The sequence below is a fragment of the Bos grunniens genome, chromosome 8, assembly GCF_055505025.1.
Source record: "Bos grunniens cultivar Pamir isolate PY7600 chromosome 8, Bosgru_T2T1.0, whole genome shotgun sequence".
Taxonomy (NCBI): domain Eukaryota; kingdom Metazoa; phylum Chordata; class Mammalia; order Artiodactyla; family Bovidae; genus Bos; species Bos grunniens.
The window spans coordinates 52459823-52482651 of NC_141172.1; the positions used below are offsets into that span (position 1 = coordinate 52459823).

The 22829-nt window shown below is 41.7% G+C and overlaps 1 protein-coding gene and 1 long non-coding RNA gene across 3 annotated transcripts in view; one reads left to right on the plus strand and one right to left on the minus strand.

Annotated features, from left to right (window-relative positions):
* LOC147367068 (guanine nucleotide-binding protein G(q) subunit alpha) overlaps nt 1-22829 on the minus strand; it is a 315174-nt gene that overhangs the window by 155284 nt on the left and 137061 nt on the right. The gene's annotated exons all lie outside the window — the stretch shown is intronic.
* On the plus strand, nt 8944-11105 carry LOC147367069 (uncharacterized). Its single transcript, XR_015169776.1, has 2 exons — nt 8944-10346; nt 10865-11105. It is a non-coding gene; the product is annotated as an uncharacterized LOC147367069 (long non-coding RNA).

The window sequence follows — 22829 nt, forward strand, 5'->3', positions numbered from 1 at the left end:
CATCATCCTAACTCCTCTCCTGGGTGATGGGCACTTCATTAGCAATGACTGCACAATAACTATGCTTGCTTGCTTGCTTAGTTGCTCAGTCATGTCCAACTCTTTGCAACCCCGTGGACTGCAGACCACCAGGCTCCTCTGTCCATGGGATTCTCCAGGCAAAAATACTGGAGTGAGTTGCCATGCCCTTCTCCAGGGGATCTTCCCGACCCAGAGAGCGAACCCAGGTCTCCAACCTTGCAGGCGGATTCTTTACCATCTGAGCCACCAGGGAAGCCCAAGAATATTGGAGTGGGTAGCCTAACTCTTCTCCAAGGGATCTTCCTGACCCAGGAATTGAATCGGGTCTCCTGCACTGCAGACAGATTCTTTACCAGTTGAGCTACCAGGCAAGCACAAAAACTATACTGAGGCAGAAAGTCTTCCAGAAGTCAAGACCTAGAATGCCTACAGTTCCTTTGTGGGACAGGTTCAGTTTGCCCCTTCTGGTCCCTCCTTCTCCCTTGCCTCCCTGTATGGAGTCCACTACATCAACAGCGTGCCTACACCTTCTGGTTTTCAGATGGGTTCAGCCAATGGCGAGCTCTGGCAGCAGGCTTGAAGGCACAGCATTTATTTCCCTGGCTTTTTTCTACAAGGTTACCTTAGGCTAGATGGATTCCCGACTGAAGTTCACAGCTTGCTGAAGCTAACAAACTCTATGCACCTTTCACTTTTTGTGGTAGGCAGAATAATATGCCCCCCACCAATACCCATGTCCTAGTTTCCAGGATCTGTTAATATATTGTCTTACATGACAAAAGGAATTAAGGTTGCAAATGAAATTTAAGTTAATTACATGATCTTAAATAGGGAAACTGCCTTGGATTACCCTGGGTGAAAATATAATCACAGGAGTCCTTAAACATTTAAAAGGGTGGCAGAAGAGGTCAGAGGGGTGCTATGTGAGAAGCACTTGACCCACTGCTGCTGGCTGTGAAAATGGAGGAAGGAACAGTGGCCATGGAATGCAAAAGCCCTCTACAAGCCAGAAAGCTAAGAAAATGATTCTCTCCTAGAGCCTCTAAAAAGGAAAGTAGCCCAGCTGATACAATGATTTTTGGCCCATAAAACCCACTTCAGACTTCTGACCTCCAGAAGTCTTGTTTTAAAAGCCACTGACTTCGTGCTAATTTGTTACAGCAGCAACAGGAAACTAATACACTCTTTTCAGGTTCTGGGCCACTCATTCTCCTTTCCGGCCTAGGTCACTGGACTCTCCTTGGTGGTTCCCATTTGTACCTTTGCAGAGAGCTTCTTTAAATAAACCATACTCTACCCATTTTGATTGCACTCCTGTTGGAACCCAGAGTAAACAGACCTACCTTATCATTAGGCTTTTTCCCACTAAAAAAAGATCAAACCAGCCAATACTAAAGGAAATCAACCCTGAATACTCACTGGAATGACTGAAGCTGAAACTCTAATACTTTGGCCACCTGATGTGAAGAGCTGACTCACTGGAAAAAGCCCTGATGCTTGGAAAGATTGAGGGCAGGGGGAGAAGGAGGCCACAGAGAATGAGATAGTTGGATGGCATCACTGACTCAATGGAGATGAGTTTGAGCAAACTCCAGGAGATAGTGAAGGACAGGTAGGCCTGGTATGCAGCAGTCCCTGGGGTCACAAAGAGTCAGACACGACTTAGCGACTGAACAACACTAAAAGAAAATAAATCCAGTTTCACTCTAAACTCCAAATGAAGCCAAATTAAAACCCAGGCCTCTTCTATATTTGTCAGTAACTGGTTAATTTATTTCTCTTAACAAACAACTCATGGTGCTATTCCATGTTTCCTTCCCATACCTGAATGGTCACTAGGCCAACCACCATAGGCCAACTCAGCTCAAACTGATGACATCTGGCACAAATTTTTTCAGAATGTTATTTCAAGAACTGCATGTAGTTTACAATATGATAATAAAAGTGTCCTTCTCCCAATCTTATCTATGCATTTTTGTGAAATTACTGAACTTACAAGAGCAAGAAAGCTCTTTGCTTCATATAATCTGTATTCTGGAACTTCTGGAACTTTCTGGCTCTATTAGATGTCAGCCTTGGTTTGAAAAATGTTACTTCAGGATAATCCAGTTAGACACTGTAAATACCAGGGAGCAAAGTCCTTGGAGCTATACGTGTAGAAAGCAGCATTACCAACTATGTATAACGTTGAACTGTTGGGGAGAAATGACTGAGTAGTCAGTGGGCAGTGGCAAGGAGTGTAATGGGAACATGGTCTGACCACACGGCACCCAGAGTTCTACGCCGAACTCTGCCAGTCACAGGCTCTGTGTCCTTCAGCAGGTCAATGTTTTCTCTGGATCTCAGCTTTTCCCCATTCATAATAAAAGGAATTAGATCACCTTTAATAATCACTCCAGCTCTCATGTGCTATATATGAAATACTGAGTTGGAAAGTGCTACAAAATGCTAATGAAGAGGTGAGTAATGATTATAATCAGCTTTAGCATTACTCATTCACTCATTCAGTAGTCAAAGAAGATAACTGTGCCATGTACTATTTCAGGTGCTGGAACTAAAATGATGATCAAGATACCTATCCCTACCCATGAAGAACTTGTTTTGAAGAGGATTACATATTAAATTGTTAACATCGTTATATTAGAATTTTACATATGGTTTAAAGGGGACACAGACAATAGTGTTCGATTCTAATGTTCCTGGAAGTGGAGGGAACAACCATGCTTGATAATACTTTAATTATTTACCGCTAGCTGGTAAAATAAAGACAAGCAGTGGTTAAAAACAATTAACAACAAAATAAAACAGATCATCACAGCCAAAAGTGTTTGTTGTGTTATCTTGTCAATCTTTACTGATTGCCAAGGCTGAGCAAATTATCACATTACCAGTTGGTATATATTAACCATATGGTATATATGAACCACATTGATGGACAAAATAATCCAGTCAAGAGAACTTCTCTAGCAATGTCACACAATAACTTTATAGCTGCATACAACAATGAGTTATAAAAGGTACATAAAAATAACAACTGAGGGAGTCTTAAATTCAGCATCACTATCATTGAGTTAAGGGCTTCCCTGGTGGTCCAGATGTAAAGAATTCACCTGCAATGCGGGAGACCTGTACCTGATCCCTGGGATGGGAAGATCCCCTGGAGGAGGGCATGGCAACCCACTCTAGTATTCTTGCCTGGAGAATCCCCATGGGCAGAGGAGCCTAGTGGGCTACAGCCCACGGGGTCGCAAAGAGTCAGACATGACTGAACTGACTTAGCACAGCACACACATCATGAATTAAAATACATACAGGCTTAGAAAGTAGCTGATAAAAAATTTAGTCAAATATTTTGTCTAAATTAAAATAAAAACTTAAAAATGGTGGCATATAAAAGCTATCTTTTTTACTGAAATAGTCTAGAATTTATTAACATTGTCTTAAAGAAATATACTCATGCTTTGCATCTTAAACTGAGAATTAAAAGATATGCTCCACATTAGACTTTAAAACAGTAGTTACTGAGCTCGAAGAACATACCAGGTGACATCAGAGCTCCTTTAGTAAGATGGAGTACATTCTGAACATCCTTTCTGTATCTCTCATCTGTGCAGACAACAACTTTTATCAGCTGCCACCCTGCCCCACCCTGTGCTCCATCTCAAGACCCAGCTCAAATGCCCCCTCTTCTTGCCTGAGCATCCGATTTCTCTAGGAACTCTACACTCAGATTGACTGCCTGTGCCACCCATTTGGGCCCCTCAACATGTAATGACAGTTCTGTTGTTGCTTTAACTATTCATTTGTATCCTCTCAACTGAAGCTTCCACAGAAACTAACATCAGATTCCAGAGTTTCTTGAATCACAAATACTGTTTTCCATTTTTCAACTACTTTCAATTTCTGTTATTTTGCTCTTTGGATCAAGGCTGAGTATAAACAAAAGAAATAAAGGATCTCCCAGTAAGGGCCAGAACAGTGTCCTGGATGTGGTAGGGGCTTATGCCCATGGTGTGAATGCATCTCCAATGGTGTGGCCCTCAGGAGGACAAAGGCACCTTCTTCTGTTAATGGGAGGAAGAGTGACAATAACTGGGTGTGAGAGCATCACCCGAAAGAGCACAGATTCAGAAAAATAATCATGATTTTAAAGTGCAGTCCTTTCTATGAATTAAAGCTGTTTGTGATTGAGAACTGGCTTAATCCCATCTAAATTATGGAGGAGGACTGGAGACAGGTCTGAAGACACTCAGGAATAAACCAAGCCTTTCAGACATCTCAACATCATTAAGTCCCACTGAAAGAACTCAAGTAGGCTATGGGCACAAATCACTAATCAACCTGGACCAAAAAGTAGCTTTACAATATGAACCAGTCCCCAAACTACCAGCTCGCAGGCACAAATATCAGCCCTCTCAGATCTCAACAGGGCTAATTTTGCTTACCGGCAGTCAACAGATGTGAATTACCGAGACTCTGATCTCTAGTCACAGATGCAGTAAAAGAAGCACCAGCATATATTACAAAATCCAGTCCTCCTTCAGTATCCCTGGGGATTGGTTCCAGGCCCCCCTTGGATACCAAAATCCAGGTATGCTCAAGCCCCTTATATAAAATGGCATAGTATCTGCATATGACCTATGTATTTCCTTCGGTATACTTTAAATAATCTCTAGATTACTTAAAATACCTAACACTTTGTAAATAGTTGCAAATACAATGTAAATCTACATAAATAGTTGCCAGTATGCAGTGAATTCAATTTTTACTTTCTGGAATTTTCTGGGATTTCTTTTTTTTCCAAATATTTTTGATCCATGGCTGGTTGAATCCACAAATGCAGAAACTGCTGCTACAGAAGGCCAACTATACCTTCATCTTTGTAAATATGTATCATAGGATATAGTGTATGAATGTGTGTTACTTAGTAATAGAAATACTAGCAAATTGTATTACTAAACCAATTTAATCTGGGCTTTCCTGGTGGTTTAGCTGGTAAAGAATCCACCTGCAATGTGGGAGACCTGGGTTTGATCCCTGGGTTGGGAAGATCCCCTGGAGAAGGGAAAGGCTACCCACTCCAGTATTCTGGCCTGGAGAATCCCATGGTCTGCACAGTTCACAGGGTCACAAAGAGTTGGACAAGACTGAATGACTTTCACAAACCAATTTAATCTAAGGACAGCTCTACGGTTATACTTCAAAATAACACACTCCACCAATTTTTGGTTTTGGTGTTGATGGTCACCTGTTTTTTCCAACTGCAATAATGTTTTTCAAATAAAAAGTCAACCTTCACGTTTTGAAACAGACCAACCTTTATGAATTATGAATCAGAAGATATTTAATGATTTATAGCATAGTTTAGTTAATAGGCTTATTTTTAATAAGAAAAGTTTATTAAGTTTCTTCTTAAATGATGACATTTCCCCAAATTAACTTTAAATATACAATTTAACTCTTCAAGAAATATGAATGCTAAATAGTAGGAGATAAGTTGTATTTATTGACCTAGTCTATATATTTATTATCAACAATATTATTTTCAACTATTTCCCCACTGACTGCCTTTGTTAATGCTTACTGACATAAAATTTTAATTTCTAAATAAACTAATCATGTAAACTCTTCTTTCTTCCATTATTTTGATTGGAAAAAAACCACAAAGAATTCACATCTAAGACAGGAAATTTAGTTGTGTAATTTGTAGGACAAACCTGATTAAATGAAGTCAGACAATTTTATTTTCTACTCCTCAATATTAAGCCATTTTCTTTAAGTGGAAATAACAAGCCTCAACCAAAAGTGCTCTAGGAGAAAATGCTGGACAAAGAATGAGAAAACTAACAGGTCATGGTTGCCTATGTTTACCATATTCCAGGGACATATACAATATTTATAGAAGACCGGTTATATAGGAACATAATTTTGGGGTCAAAAAGGCTAAACCAGGGTAATCAGATTAAGGACAAATTTGAATTATCCCCTCTTGGGATAATTTACTTAGCTAAATTGGTAAGCAACCATATCTGTTACATAAAAATGTAGAGAATAAAACAGGAATTAAATCTTCTTAAATACTACCTTAATGACATCACTGTCTTGCTGAAAAATTCATAACTACTTTCAAATGCTTCTAGGATAAAATCCAAACTTCCCTGTGCAGCCTATAAAATGCTCCTTAATTTGGTCACTTCCTAAGTATATAATTTTATGAACCAATACCCTTCAACAGGGCCATGACTCACTCTCCTCTCAAAGGACTTTACTGCCTTCTCTATGCTCAACACCATCCCCTTCCTGGAAGCCCTCCACACTTACCATCACTCAAGGCCTGACACAGGGTCTCCCCACTTTGCCACTAAGCTCTTCCAAACACTCAAGCCACAGAAAATGCTGAAAATATTTAGAATTTCTAATTAGATAGATGTGAAATTTTTAATTTATATATCTAAATGTATATATAGATTCTAAGAAGGGTCATGATAGTGGGGACTTTGAGATCTTTGAAACATCTGCAATAAGAAACACTGCTGAACAGGATAAATAACTGCTTTCCTTCATCACTTGGTTCAATAACTTTTGAAAGTAATATGCTGATATGACAGTTTTTAAGACTAGGATAAAAAAATTATCTTCTGGGTCAAGAAGGCTATGAGCTTAATTAGCTAATGGAAAATTTTTAAATAGTCACCTTTGGGGATGATTTAGTTATGTGATATTGATAAATACATTTGTGACATATAAATGAGGTTAGAGGAAGCAGTTTGAGAAGTATGTTTGAAATGCTAGATAAAAGTTTGATGCCATTTTTAGGTGTTAGTTTTTTATCCACCAACGGCACATACCTTACCCCAGTTGTAAAACCTCAAACTGTATCCTTGAAATAGGCACATTTTATCAAATGAGAAATATATCTCAAATTTAAATTTTTTAAAAAAAATCTTAGTTATGATTCTGCCTACAACACATTTAATAGGCTACACATGGTTGCTAAAAAAAACTATAAATTAGTTGACAAAAGACAATTCAGTTTCTTCTTTCTTATGATAATATTGTTTAAAAACATATCTTCTGGGTTCATGGGAAGAGAATGATAGCCTTTCATTCAGCACTGTCCTCTTCCCAAATCACAACCACTATTCATTCCCAGTACCACACTCAGGAACCAGGAACAAGCAGCCAGAACAGTGGTCTGCTCAGAGGAGACGGGTTAAACACTGTTCAGAAAAGTCATCTCAAAACACTTAGACTGGCTTATATTTCTCCTTGCCTCTCTAAAGCACAGAGTTTTCGGGTTTGGGGGGCATTGGAAGGGTAGAGGGATATCTCTTAGGAAACCTCAGAGGGGGTCTTCAAGAGCCAAGGGCTTAGCTGACCCAATGTCTTCTTCAAAGGCAAGTATTCCAGAGCTGTTCTTTGGTGACCTCCTCCCTCCATACCCTCACCTTGCTTTGCTTCTGATGTCTGATTCCATGGTGAGCTCCCAGATGGAGTGGTAAAGATGTGTCAGTAACCCAAAGTGTGCTACAAAGATATCACTCTCCTCTGATCTGTAACAGAACTGTAGAATTCTATTACCTGAGTGGACAAATGTGAAACCTGTGGGTCTTTATTATCAGAGACCAGCTGTCATAAGAGGAAAAAGTACTCCCGTAGGACAACTTGAGATTTTTTAATTATTGGAGCAACTTTCCCCAGGGTGTGGGTGTTCACAAAAATCGCTACAGTACAGGGAAGGGACAAGAATGGAGGCCAAAATTTTGGACAAAACACTGCTGTGCCCTAAATTACATCTCAAGTAGGCTGAATCTAAATGCTTACTTTATTCCAGGGATAATAGAGAATGGGTTTTAACAGTTCCTCCAAACCAAATACTAGGAAGCATGAACATCCAAACTTTCCTGAAGGACAAATGCTATCGCTTGTTTGTCAAAGTCTTAGAACTTCCTACTCTATTATAGTATTATTTAGTATTATCTAGGCATTCACTCTGGAGAAGGCAGTGGCACCCCACTCCAGTACTCTTGCCTGGAAAATCCCATGGGCGGAGGAGTCTGGTAGGCTGCAGTCCATGGGGTCACTAAGAGTCAGACACGACTGACTGAGTGACTTCTCTTTCACTTTTCACTTTCATGCATTGGAGAAGGAAATGGCAACCCACTCCAGTGTTCTTGCCTGGAGAATCCCAGGGACGGGGGAGCCTGGTGGGCTGCCATCCATGGGGTTGCACAGAGTCAGACACGACTAAAGTGACTTAGCAGCAGCAGTAGCAGGCATTCACTCAGCACTGAGCTAAGTAATGCAAACTACGTGAAGTAAAATGCAAACACACTATGGTTTGGTTGTAAAGTCTGCACTTGAAGTAAAAATTATATATGGTCAAAATTACCCATGAAAATCCCGAAAATCACTGTCAAATTATCCTTAACTTACTAGTGAATTCTTGAACACTTAAAGACAAAAATGATTTCTTTTTTTTTTTTTTTTTTTAGCATGTCAGCTGTCGCTTTCTACAGCTAGGGCAATGGAAGCCAAAGTTAGCTTCAGGGGGCACTTCTAAGTAAGGTGACTTTGGCAGCTGCTAAATGTGTATATGATACAGCTCCACTGGGTTAAGAAGCTGTTTCTGATTTTAGTAAACTCACACTACAAATATGTATTTCATGAGGTGCAGATTACAAGGTACATTTAAACTCACTTCAGCAAACTGAGTTCTCGACCACACACTTGTGGGTCTGGTGCTGAAGAAATGACCCTCCATTTCACAGATGGGGATGCTGAAGCCCAGTGAAACGGAGATACACACAAGGTCCCACACCCAAGGACTCCCGGCGGTTCTGACCTCTGGTCCTCTGCTGTTACACCACACCAGCCTCTGCATACACACCATCCCGTGGAGGCAGGAGAGGGGCTCCATAGACACAGTAAGCAACACAGCAGCCCCCTGAGGTTGGGCAAACTGACGGCACACTCTTCCAGGGGTAAGGACTAATGCGAAAGGAACATCCAAGGTAGAATCCGGCAGAAGGAAGGCCTGGCTGAGAAGACAGTGACAGGATATTCCAGGCTATGAGAATGTGCCCACAAAAGGCAATGGAGGAGGGAACATGGAGCACATTTGCCTCAATGGAAGGAAGAACGTACCGGAAGGGAGCATAGGATGGTGAGGGTTTGTGTTCCTCCCTTGGGGTCTAATCCTGAGGATGTCACAATACTCAAACACCCCACACAGCTGAAGCTGGTTGAAGAAAAGAAATGGAATGGCAGTAACAGTGAGCAGATGCTTACCCACACAAAGAAACAGCTTTATCGGTTTTCATATGCAAAGTAGAACAGCTGATACCTACTCGTGGTTGGGCACAAATAGGAAATAAACCTTATTATATCTATCATCCTTTCTGAGGCTGGACTTTGCCCCAAGGAAGTAAATGCTCATGTGTTCTCTAACAGGGCTAAAGGCAGAGATGTCTGTTTATTTTACATTTATTTGCAGTGTTCCCAGGAGTTAAAAAAATACCCCCCACCTCCGGCCAAATGAAAGCATATGCAGGAATCAAATCACCAAGCTGCTCTTCTTTTACTGCAAATAATGCCATTTAGGGATTCGTCAGAAGGTGTTTCCACAGAAGGGTAAGGAAGGGATGGGAAGGGCCAGGAGGAAGGAGCCAGTCAAGAAGAAATGCTGCATGGAGAAGACAAAGAAAGGCAGCCGCTGACCTGGGCCCGGGGGCAAGACGAGACGAAATACCCCAAAGCAGCTGTGTGCCAGGGCACTGACCAAGCTCAGGACAGAAACACATCTCTTGCATTATGTTCAGACTTCATGAGCACGGGTGGTTTACACAAACGCATCTAAAGCCTTCCACCACTTCTTGTTCTTAAGCAGAGAAAAGACCAGGCACCTCACACAGGATATTAGGCTCTGACCTGCCTTGTGTAAATCCATAAAGAAGGTGAAATGAGTCTGTCTCACTTACCCTCTCGGGAACTTTCTACCTATTTCTGGACAAGGTATGAACTTTTGGGACAGTGACCCAGGTTCCAAGATGCTCTTCCTTCCACCTCCTCGTACTGCCCACCCGATTTCAATCTATCCCCTTAACCCAGGAGCCCAGACAAAGCCAGTTAACAGCAGCCTCAAGAGAAAGGAACTGGTCATGTCAAGGCTGGATGGAGGCAGCCTCTGAGGCAGGCGGCTTTCCCCATGGTTCTCAGAGCCCCTTGGACTCAGCTGTTTGGTTGCTAAGTCACGCCCGACTCTTTTGTGACTCCATGGACTGCAGCCCAACCATTTCTACTTACATTCAGGGTAGGCTGGCAAGGTAAGCCATCGAAAATTTCAAGTTTAGTGTGATTTATTTGACCCACTGAGATCACTGAAAAACAAATTCTCAGGTTAGGCCTGAGTGAATAGCAAAGGAGAGGTTAAGAGACAACTTTATCATTGCTTCAGATAACCAACACACTTCAAATTTTAAAAAGGTCAGCTGGATACCCTACATCCCAGAACTACTTCCACTTGTGTTAGAAATTAAATACTCTACACAGTCTATGTGAATCTCTCCAGTCAAAGGGCAGGCGGTTACATTAGCCCACATCTTTGCAGTTAGTAGGGCTTCCCTTGTGGCTCAGTTGGTAAAGAATCCGCTCACAATAAGGGAGACGTGGGTTCAATCCCTAGGTCGGGAAGATCCCCTGGAGATGGGATAGGCTACCCACTTCAGTACTCTGGCCTGGAGAATTCCATGGACTATATAGTTGGACACGACTGAGCGACTTTCACTTGCTACTTGCTTGCAGTTAGAACAGTAAACATAAATATAATTTAACTTTTTATTAGGCTCAACAACAATCATCTGTGCTAACCATCCCCCAAAGGAAGGAAGGAACCACAAGTCAGGCCAACAAGCTACTAGGCTGAGAGTCTGACCATCACTACAGACGGGTCCATCTGCTGATTGGATTTGCTTCCCGCAAATACATCTCCATGGAGCTCCTGGGAATGGGGAAATGTCTTGGAAAATGCCCACTTCCATAGATCAGAGCCAACTTTAATGCCAATAAAGAGCCTCAGAAGCTGAGCTCATCACCCTTTTCCTGGCAATGAGGAGAATAACAGAAGCCACAATGCGGAGGCATCACTTTACATTTCAGTCATGCAGATGATGGGAACCTCTCAGAGTGAGTGACAGAAAGACCATGCTCCATTGCAGAATTCAGGAAAGCCAAACTGGAAAAGGGAGAGGTTAACCACTCTAGTATTCTTGGGCTTCCCTGGTGGCTCAGATGGTAAAGAATCCACCTGCAATGCAGCAGACCTGGGTTTGATCCCTGGGTTGGGAAGATCCCCTGGATGAGGGCATGGCAACCTGCTCCAGTATTCTTGCCTGCCTGGCGGGCTGCAGTGCATGGGGTCACAAAGAGTTGGACACGACTGAACATCTAAGTACACAAACAAAGAACCTTGGGATTTCCCTGGCAGACCAGTGGTTATGACTCTGTGATCCCAATGCAGGGGGTGCAGGTTCAATCCCTGGGCAGGGAACTAAGATCCCACATGCCTAGTGCCATGGTCAGTCAATTAATAAACTAAGAACCCAACCCCAAGCCACTCTCTATTCACATGACAATTGGGCTGACTTAACTCACTGCTGTTATTTTTTGGGGTGCAGGGGGAAAGGAGAGTTCGGTTGAAAAGAGGAAGACAATGGAGAGAGAGACCTACACAAAGTGAGGTGCATGCCAGGCAGCAGTTTCCCCAATCCAGTCACCCTCATATTCCACCAAAGCATTTTCTGCCATATCTGCATACCACCAGGATTATTTCATCATCTTTTAAAAGACACTTTATATCATAGTTAAAGTGAAAAAACAAATATCACATTCTTTGTAACCCTCCCCATTCACACAAAGTCTAATTGCTGACTTTTTAAAAGATGTCTATTACAGTTGCTCCTGCTGCTGTTTTAACTCTAAAACAAGGACAGGCAAACACAGCTCCAGTAAGAACTAACCTAAAGTCATTGTTTTCAGCTAAGGTTTATGAAGGGATTGCTTACTGGGTGCCAGGCATTATGCTAAGCACAGAACTTTAATGCTCATTTGATCCTTATCTCTCTCTAGCCTCCCAATAACCCTATAAGGTAAGTAGGCCTATTCTACAGAAGAAAGAAGTGGGACTTGCCCCTGGTTATCCGGTAATAAATCAGTGAGCTGGCTTCTACTCTGGTCTCTGTGAAAGCAATTAAAAACTGGAGAACTGCAGGAGCATAAACTCTACGACAGCACTACCCTCCACTTGACATTCATTACCTCCTAACCACAAAATACAGCCTTAAAAGGCCAAAATCCTCCATACAGAGCAACTGAGGAAAAATCAATTAAAATAGATCTTCATGTCTATTATATTACAAATTAAATGTAATAAATCCTTTCAACTAAATTTATTTTCAATATACTAGCCAAAAAATGCCATACTTGGAAACACTTGAGATGAACCATTTTTAATACTGACATTCCCAAGAAGGATGAAAGTCCTATGAATGAATGGGTCACTGTAATTATCCTGTAACATTATTCTCTGATAATGCGTCCAATGCTTGTCTTGCAGACCAACTCTCTCCAAAGAATACTGGGGTAGCTATTCAAATATTCTGCACTCTCATATAACTTGTTTACATTCCCTGTTTCATTTCAGAGACTGTCATTACGAAGGTCATGATTACTATACGTTTTTCATGAGATTTGAATACTCACTGCATGGCCTCAGTAACAGCTCCTCAAACATTGGATGTAACGACGAGAGTGGGTAAAAACCCATCAGTTCTTTTCAAAGGACACTTGAAATAGATTCAAGTTTCAGGGAAGTGGAACTGATAGCTGACAAGTTAATACATTTTCAAGCACAGATTCTATACATTTGTTGAGAGACTGCTGTATTATTTTTTTAAATTGGGAACTCTGCCAAGTGGGAAGAAACACAGGTGGATAATAAATGTTCATGCTCCCGAAATGAAGGTTGTTATTTGAGGAGAGATGTGATACAACTGAAGTATTCTGCTGTAACCAAAAAATTTTCATATGAAACTATTATGATCCTATTTTCTACTCAAACAATCTAACAGGAATAAAACATTTTCACTGAGCCAGGGCAGGAGGAAATGGGTTTAAACTGCCCTGCAAACGACAGAGTCCCTCTGCCATGACCACTTACCTCCGTCATCCTAATTCTTATTTATTGCCCTGAGGTTCAAGTTCTATTAGCTCCAGTCAGTGAGTCATTCCCCTACCCCACCCCCACAATGTCCACTGCATTCAGTCTGGTCCACTGACTAAAGCTCACTTTTTTCTCAGCAGGGGGGTGGGCACGGGGGGCACTCTACATGGCGTATGGGATCTTAACTCCCCAACCAGGGATCGAATGCATGCCCCCTGCAGTAGAAGCGTGGAGTCCTTACCACCGTACTGCCAGGGAAGTCTCAAAGCTTACCTTTTAACTCTCCCACACACCAGCTGCTTCCCCATTCGACCTGGTCATCACACTTGGAATGACCGCATCCCTCCCCTGATGGTGTGCTCCATGAGGACGGAAGTGAAGAGTCTCATTCTCCCCTTGAACCCGAGCACCTAGCACAGTTTTCATAATTTGATGTCATGATTAATAAGTTTGTTGAATGAATTACTGCTTTTGTTTAGTATCTACCTTGACTGCCAGTATACACAGGAATATTAGATGGATAAAGTTCTGGCTCTCTGGTAGGAATCATGCCAAAGCAGTGTAGGGAAAAAAAAAAAACTTTTTTTCAGAAGCCCCTCCAAATATAAAAATGCTACTCAAAATTTTTATATTCAGTCTGGAAAAAATGGTCCAGGGTAATGCCATAAAAGGAAGGAGAAAGAAGACTGGAAAACTATGTGCTTTAAATTCAGAATGGCTGAGGTCCACATGCACCTTTGCGCCTTACAGGTTATATGACTTGGGCAGTTTAATCTTTGTGGGCTGGGTTCTTCATCCCTAAAACAGGGTGTCTGAGGGACTTAAAGGTGTAGCATATAAAACATGTGCACACTTCCTGGGCCATAAAACACACCAAGTATGTTGGCTTTCTTGTGTTTCTCAGGGCCACCTTTTAATCTCTAATCATTTGACAAAGAAATCATGATAAATACTCTCCTAGGGTATTAATTCGGAGAAGGCAATGGCACCCACTCCAGTATTCTTGCCTGGAGAATCCCAGGGACAGAGGAGCCTAGTGGGCTGCCGTCTATGGGGTTGCACAGAGTCGGACACGACTGAAGCGACTTAGCAGCAGCAGGGTTTTAATTAAGTGGGGAGGAGTAAAACTTAAGGTCAGTCACAGTGCTATTTGGGGTGCCCAGGTGGCGCTAGTGGAAAAGAAAACACCTGTCAATGCAGGAGTTGAAGGTTCTATCCTTGGGGGGTGAAGATTCCCTGGAAAAGGAAATGGCAACCCATTCCAGAATTCTTGCCTAGAAAATTCCATATGCAGAGGAGCCTGGTGGGCTACAGTCCATGGGGTTGCAAAGAGTCAGACACAACTGAGCAACTGAGCATAGAGCTATTAAGTAAACTATTTAAGACAGAAATTTTGAAGTTTATAAGAGATTTTGAGTAATATTTTAAAATGAATAAAATGATGAGTCTGAAAAGTAATAACAAGGACCATGTGAAAAATGTGGAAAAGATACAGGAAAAGACTGCAGTTTTAACTGTAATTCTACAATGCTTATTTTTCTGTGGCAAGTCATTCTTAAACTCTTCTTCCTAGAGATGGATTACTCTTACTGAACATAACGCCTTTGAGTAATATCTAATACAGACTTATTATAATGGCAAATTCTAGCTCTGATGATTATATTCTTGACAACCACCACTCAATATCTAATAGATATTATACACAATGGCTTTATTGATGACAAAACCATATTCTTACAATGTTACCACTCAAGGGACAGATTTGACAGAGTGAGCTTCAACAGAAAGATGTGAGCTGTGTCTATAAACAAATCAGACCAGAACAGAACAATCTCATCTAATCAGTTCACTAAGGTGGAACTTAATTTTACCCCTTGGGTTCTGCTGTGTTGCTGGGTTTGAAAAATCCTGGTTAGATGAATTTTACCAGCTCCATCTGGTTTTCATGATGTGTGTAGCACATTTTCTTTCAAGGAAAATAGAGTTCAGTAATTTGTTTATAGTTTCCAAGCATGCCACACAGCACATTAATGAGTAGAAATCGATTATCAGTTCAAGGAACGGTGAGAGGAAATTATCTCATAATTGATGTTATTTGGAAATGTATTTATCAATCAGTCCTTTTGATGAACAAGGAAGTGTGATGGAAATGGAAACACACAGGCCCTGGGAGAGACCCACAGAGGGAGGAAACGCAGGTCTCTTGTGAATCCGGCTCACAGCAACTCAGCGGTGAGTTCATGCCAGCTTGGGAACAAGTCCTGCAACTGCCTATACCTCAGTTTCCCCACTGTAAAATGGGGCGAGCTGAGAAAGATGCCCTGGCTGATTCTTTTGGGTTTAGGGTTTCAAAATCACCTATACAGTCCACTGAATTCCAAATGGGATTATACCCTTTCTCATGCAATTTAGATGTTACCAATAAGCCTAAATATTTCACTAGACTATATTTCATTTCAGAAAGCCTAGTTCATGAATTTCATGGCATCCTAAATTTTATTTAGCTCATGAGGGGAAAGAATTCTCATTCATTGTAGACAGCTTCTGGTTCCTTCTGGGCCCAATTTCTTTTCCATTCGTTTACCCGGCTGACGCAGGTACACACAGAGGATGTTTTGTACTTTTCTACATGAAAAAGATAGGCTTCCCAGGGCCTGCCCCAGCATGACGGGCCTGGCTGCTCAAGGCTGTCCTCCAGATGACCATAAGCAAGGCAGGCACTGGGGCTGAGTACATTCTGGATTGGTGTGCCTGGGTATGCAACAACTCTTCAGCCCTTGCAGTCCTGGCCCATGGCACGTCCCTGCCAGGTATAGGTCGGCATACTCCATCCTTCTCGCCTACAAATTTGTTGGCCCAAATGTCAGCGTCTCACTGAGGCCAACATCTTCCTTCATTCTGTACATTGTGGCCCATCCTCCTTACACTACCGTCTATTTTGCTCTTGTGACACTGATATCTTCTCACACACTATGCAAACTACTGCACACCACCTCCCCCTGTATGCTGCCACGTCAGCTGCACAGGTACAGGAGCTGCTCACTGGTTTGCTCCAAGCACCCAGAAAGGTTCATAGGAGGGGCTCAAAATCTCTTTGGTGAATTAATGAATGGTGACCCTCTAATTTTTTTTAGTCAGATGAAAGAGTTGATTGACCCTGTCAGTCACAACCTGTTTTCTGCCCAATTATTGTCTTTCATGGAGTTTTATGGACACCAACCAAGGGTGTATAGAGGATTCCTACTCTAAGTGCTGTTGACTCAATCAGCTGAGATTTTAAACGATATTATGAATGCACTGCCAAGACTTCAGCTTTGAGAAAAATAGGCCCACTTAACAAAGGAGTCCATTTGAATTTCTTTTCTCTTTCCCCAGATGAAATACAAAATAGAAAAGTAACACACAAAATGAGAGAGGAGAAATGCTGTTTGAAATCTTATATTTAAGTGATCTAAACTGAACACAGAATCCCAGAAAAATAAGCCCTCCTGGAGGGGGATGTCACAGAAGCTTGGGAATGAGCAAATAACACTTCCAGGAATTTATCTGAAAGTTGCAATCGAGCGAGTGGTAAAAGTTTTTCAAGAATTTCACTGCAGCATTGCTTGTATTAGTGAACAGCTAGAAACAGTCTAAATATCCCACAATCTCAGTGGATTACACAAGCTATTTATAAGCCATACAACGGGAATCTGCATAGTTACCAACACAGGGCTAGAAAAGATGGTCAAATAACATAAGAAGGCATTCACAATGAGGTTCAAGTTTTTGAACCTCAAAAACAGGTTCAAAAACAGGCTGAGTTCCAGTTTTTGATAAGAGAGAAAAAGAGGAAAAGCAAGAGAAAAAAAGATGAGAAGGATATATTCCACAAGTATTCATGATAAGGCTATTTGATAGAAATTTTTTCTTTTCATTTATCTGTATTTTCTAATTATTTTTGTAATGGAGAAAAATTATTTTAAAGTATCCATGTGCAGAAGAGATACCTAAGAACATGATACTGATTCAGAGTGAAACAGAGAGTTTAGCTCTGTTAATGATTTCCACTCCACCAAGTCTGTTGTTCTTAGCGTACACATATACCAAAGGCATGCTTAACAGACTCAGCGCCCTTCTACAGAAAAAGCAAATTCTTGAAATCACAATGCAAACATTTCAGTTCATAGCTTTTTAACTCCCAAGAAACTCTCTTATAAGAGAAACAAAGTGATGAGTAAAATCAATTATGATATTGAGGTGACTGGGAAAATATAGTATAATAGCTGGAGATATAAAGGAACAAACATTTTCCCCATCTGAATTCCATCAGTTAACTGAAATCAAATTCATACCCCCATCTACTCATCTCCCAGTATAAACAACACAGGCTTTAGCCCAACTCTCCACAGCATGCTTCAGCCTCCCCTCTCCCAGCGCCTGGGGAAGTGACATCACACGACATATGGAGTCAGAGAACTGTTTCGGCAGCATCTCAGATACCCCAATGTTTCACTCACCTGAATGCTCACTGCCCCTTTCACAGAGAAGAAACAAAGAAACAGGCTAAGGGCGCTTTTCTAGGCAGCCTGAGGATCAGTAAGTGATTCCTTCTCACAGGAAAAAGGGGCTGGCTTTTTTTTTTTTTTTCTAGGCTTGGATTTCAACATACTTGCCTCCCTGGTAAGTCTATGGATCACTTGAGAACCAGGGTATGAACAGTCTTTATTTTCTGAGGAAAATTTCCTTCCTTTCAGGCTGTCACACCTTCGTCAGTGCTCTGTTGACTCACTCCCATCCCAAACTGCCCAATTCCTGCTCCCTGCCAACCCCCACCCAAAATAATAGTTGGTGAAGTAGAAACTACCAAGTTCATCTAACACTGCCACAGGCTTTCAAATTCTCAAGATTTTGGTGTTTCAGGAAAAATGAGTTTATCTGAGAACAAAGGATGTCTTGCCTTACCCAGTATGCTCCCTAAACAGACATGGAGGGAGACTTCCCTGAAGACAGACTGAATTCCTGAATGGGTGGCTGCTCTAAGTGCGAAAAAAGTCATGCAAAACTGCCAGAAGCAACAGCCAGCCCAAGAACATGCTCAAAGCTACTAACATTTCTTAACTTCAGAAATACCCTCGGGTTTGGAAATGGGGGGAGAAAAAGATATATTATACATTTCCTCCGTTAAGTTGTATAGGTGAGTCTTCCTGCACTTGCTCTGGCAAGTTCCTATGGGGGTGTGAAGCCTTTCTCCTCCAGTCTGCCTGGAGCACCAGCTGCCTTCAGGACGTTCCGTACTGGCTGGCTCTAGTCAGCACACTGGCCATTTTGCCCAAAGTCTCTATTCTGCTGTATTTCAGAGCAAGAGCAAAGGCAAATGATTATGAAATCAAAGGGGATTTATTTGAAATAGGGAAAAAAATTAAAGCATCAAAGAACACAATGAATGAAGCAAGCTGCAACAAAAGCAAAACTTTCCATAATGATGAATAAGGAGTTAGGAATCTCGGTTCTTCCCAGTGGCAAAGAATGGAGATGCCTAGAGAATACGTTGTCTGCCACACCTCCCCCCTTCAAACTGAGGTCAGAACTCCAGTCTATACATTGTGCCTTTGATCACTGCCTTAGGAAAGCTCATCTGTTCCCAGAGAGGGCAGGCTGTGGCTGTTCAGTTTTGAGGTCTAGTTGGCACACTAGTCTCCTGGTGATACACCCAACATTTCATTCCTTTTACTAGGGAAGGGCCACTGTCCCAAGGACACTGTGGATTAAGAAACTTGCCAGAAATCAGTAACATGTAGCTTAACAAGGGTCAGGGTTTAGAGAGGGAGACTTTGAGGAGGAAGTACTCTTCTCTCCTTTCAATTTTGTGTTACAGTTTAGCCCTTAAATGACAATTGACTGTGAAGCTTCTTCCAAAAGAAAGCCAGAAGCGTTCACTGTCTCCTAGTACTGGCTACCACTGACCCTCTCTCTCCTTGGTTCTGTTTTCTTTAAGGGCAAAATATTGCAGTTCATTTCTCTTTCCTAAACTGTTCAGACAGCCAAAGTTGTGGCAGCTGTTTCCATGAAGGGAAAAAAGATTGTAAAATGGGAGAAATTCAATAAACCCATCTGTCCAGGCCTCCTGGACCCATCTTCCTACTCTTAAATCAGGTCTCTAAGGATGTGCACTTTAATACCAAACTGCAAGTGACCTTGTTTTGGAGAAGCGGCAGGTATTTTACAATTAGGACATTCATTTATTCGCAAAGATAAAATGTTGTGTGTGCAATAGTAAAAGACAAAAGCAACACGTTCAAAACTTCAATTTTGAAGACTGACCCTTTACCATGTCTTGCAGGTAGCCACAATGCTGACAGAAGGAAAGTGCCCACTGTCTGCTGCAGCAGCTCAGAACCCTGAGTCTATATCAGAATCACTTGAAGGGCTTGTTTAAACAGATTCCTGGGCCCCACTTCTCTCATGTTCCTGATTCAGTGGATCTGGGGTAGGGCCTGAGAATCTACATTTCCAACAAGTTCCCAAGAGATGATGATGGTTCTGGTCTGGGGACCATAATTTGAGAATCACTGCTCTGGTGCAGTTTTTTAAAACGCTGGGTCCCTCTAGCTAACCCATAGGCCATCAAAGTGGTCCTGGCAAGAAACAAACTCAAGCACTTGGTACTTATTCTATCCAGAATATGGTCACTGACTTCCAGTCCCTAACAGCTTGTCAAAGCTCCATTATTGTTCATCCATGCCTCCTTGCATGTCACCTTGGATCCAGAAAGACAGATGTTTCATGGACAGCCGCAACCCGGAATCACAGAAGCTGATGAGAGGAGTTTGTCCCTCCCATTCCTTCTCCTCCTTTCTCAACCAAGCCTTCATAAGTTAGGATCCCTCAGGGGTATTTAAGAGTGAAAGCTCTGTTAAGAGATTTTGATTCAAAAATTTCCTTACCATTTACTAGTGGCTGTTTCTTAAACAAGTTTATTATCTCTGAGCCTCAATTTCCTTGTCTACAAAACCAAGCTAATAATATTTATATCATAAGACTCTGCACAAAGTGCCTAGCAGTTTGCAGGCCATAGAGTTAACCCCTCAATAAAAATGGTGGCTAATGACCTTCCCCTTTTTAGGAAGCAGCAGGCAGAGTGGAGAAAAGCAATTGTATCAGATGATCACGGCTTGAAATCCCAGCTCTACGACTCCAGAGTTCTGTAACTTTGGGAATATCCAGTGACTTGTCAAAGCCTGATATGTAAAATGGAGAAAACAGTTGTGTCTACCTGCTAAATTTCTAAAGGTTAAATAAGACACAGATTCCTGGTCCATAACAAGCTATTCAAAATTAGGGATTATTACTGTTCCTATAATAGCAGGGCTGGGATGGACTTTAGAGATCTCTTAGTCCCACATCTTCATTTTACAACTAAGAAAATTGGAGTTCAGGGAAAAAAAGAGATGTGCTCAAGGTCTTGGCTTTTTGGGAACCTCAGACACATAAGTACATAGACCTGTAAGTTCTGCTCATTCTTAGGAAATCAGCATGCTCACAAGAGCTAATAATGCCAAACAAGCCAGATACAAAGCAAAATAAAGATGAAGATGAAAACAAGAGTCCCAAAACAAATTGGAATTGTAAGAGAGCTTTGCTGAACATTGTGGGCTCTGTAGGTTTTAATGAACTCGTTTCTTTCTATTGGTAAGGGGAAAGAAAAGAAAAGAAAAACAAAACAAAACACCAAAAAGGTCTATCCCTGACCCGTACAGCTCTCCTGAGGGTTAACTGTGTTTTAGTAACTGAGTTTGGGAAGAGAGAAAAAGCACACACAAAAAATAAATTAGAAATACATAAATTAGATTTATAATTAGATTTAAATAACAGTATAAATTAGATTTAAATGATACTATAAATTTGATTTTTTTTAACTTTCTCAGGAGCTATTCCAGATTTACAACTCACAAAAATGATCTTTTGTCTTTATGATTTTGAAATTACCAGCCCCCAAATCTACAGTTATTGTCTCACTAGAGATGGAAAAGTCCCTTTTCAAACTCACTAAATCATTCATGATTGTGCATAACTTGTATTTCCCTAAAACTGATTTTTTTTAAATGACAGTGAAAGAGGGAACCTCCAGGATGAGAGAGAAAAAGAAAAGGATGAGGACTGTGATTGCTGTGATTTATAATAAGAAATATATATTTGGTATTCATCCCCATACCTGGTAAAGAGTTCCTAAAACTTCTGGAATTTCTTAAGTGACACTTTTCATTAAGGTGAAAGGAGAGTCTTTTGTTATCTATAACAAGCCCTTTCCAAACACAAGAGAGTTTATGTTAATGAGTGATTTTTGGAAAGCCTCTATGATGGGGGTTGGTTGCTCTGGGGAAAGTAACCACAGGATTAGAGAGACCCTGCTTCCCTGGTAGCTCAGATGGTAAAGAGTCTTCCTCCAATGCAGAAGACCTGGGTTCGATTCCTGGGCTGGAAAGATCACCTGGAGAAGGAAATGGCTACCCACTCCAGCATTCTTGTCTGGAAAATCCAATGGACGGAGGAACCTGGAAGGCTACATACAGTTCATGGGATCACAAAGAATCCGACACAACTGAGCGACTAACACTTTCACTTTTCAATTGAATCAGTCACCAACAGCCAATGATTTAGTCAACCATGCCTGTATCATTAAGCCTCTATAAAAATCCCTAAAGTAGGAGGTTTGAGGACCTCCTCCCACACAGGTTGGGCAGGCTCGGGGGGTGGTATATCTCCTATGGAAAGGACAAGGTAGCACCATGCCCTTCCACATTCCTTGCTCTGTGCATCTCCTCTTTCTAGCTGTTCCTGGGTTATGTATGTGCTCATCCACTCAATGGTATCCAACTCTCTGCGGCCCCATGGACGGCAGCCCGCCAGGTTCCTCTGTCTATGGGATTCTCCAGGCAAAAATACTGGAGTGGGTTGCCATGCCCTCCTCCAGGGGATCTTCCCAATTCAAAGACTGAACCTGTGTGTCTTGCATCTCCTGCATTGGCAGCAGGATTCTTTACCACTACCACCACCTGGGAAGCCCAAATAAATTTATTAGTTGTGGCATGTAGGGTTTAGTTTTCTGACCAGGGATCAAACCCAGGCCCCCTGCCTTGGGAGCATGGAGTCTCAGCCACTGAACCACCTAGGAAGCCCTTCCTGGGTTATAGTCCTTTATAAAAGACCAGTATTCTAGTAAGCAAACTGTATTCTGAGTTCTTTGAGCTACTCTAGCAAATTGCCAAACCCAAGGAGAGGGCTGGGGAAAGCTCTGATTTATAGCTGGCTGGTCAGAAGCCCATGGAATAACCAGGATTTGAGATCAGCACCAAAAGTGAGGTTAGGGGGCAGTCTTGTGATACTGAACCTTTTGCCTGTGGGCTCTGAAACAAACTACAGGTAAAGAAGTGTCAGAATTGAATTGAACTGTAGGACATTAGCTGGTGTCATAGAAGTGCTTGGTGTGGGGGTGACCCCTCACATTTGGTGATCAGGAATACTGACTATAAGCAGAGCACAGAGAAGAGGAATAAGAGCTTTACCTTTAAGGACAAGAAAAGTGGTATCATCTTGACAATATGTCTTT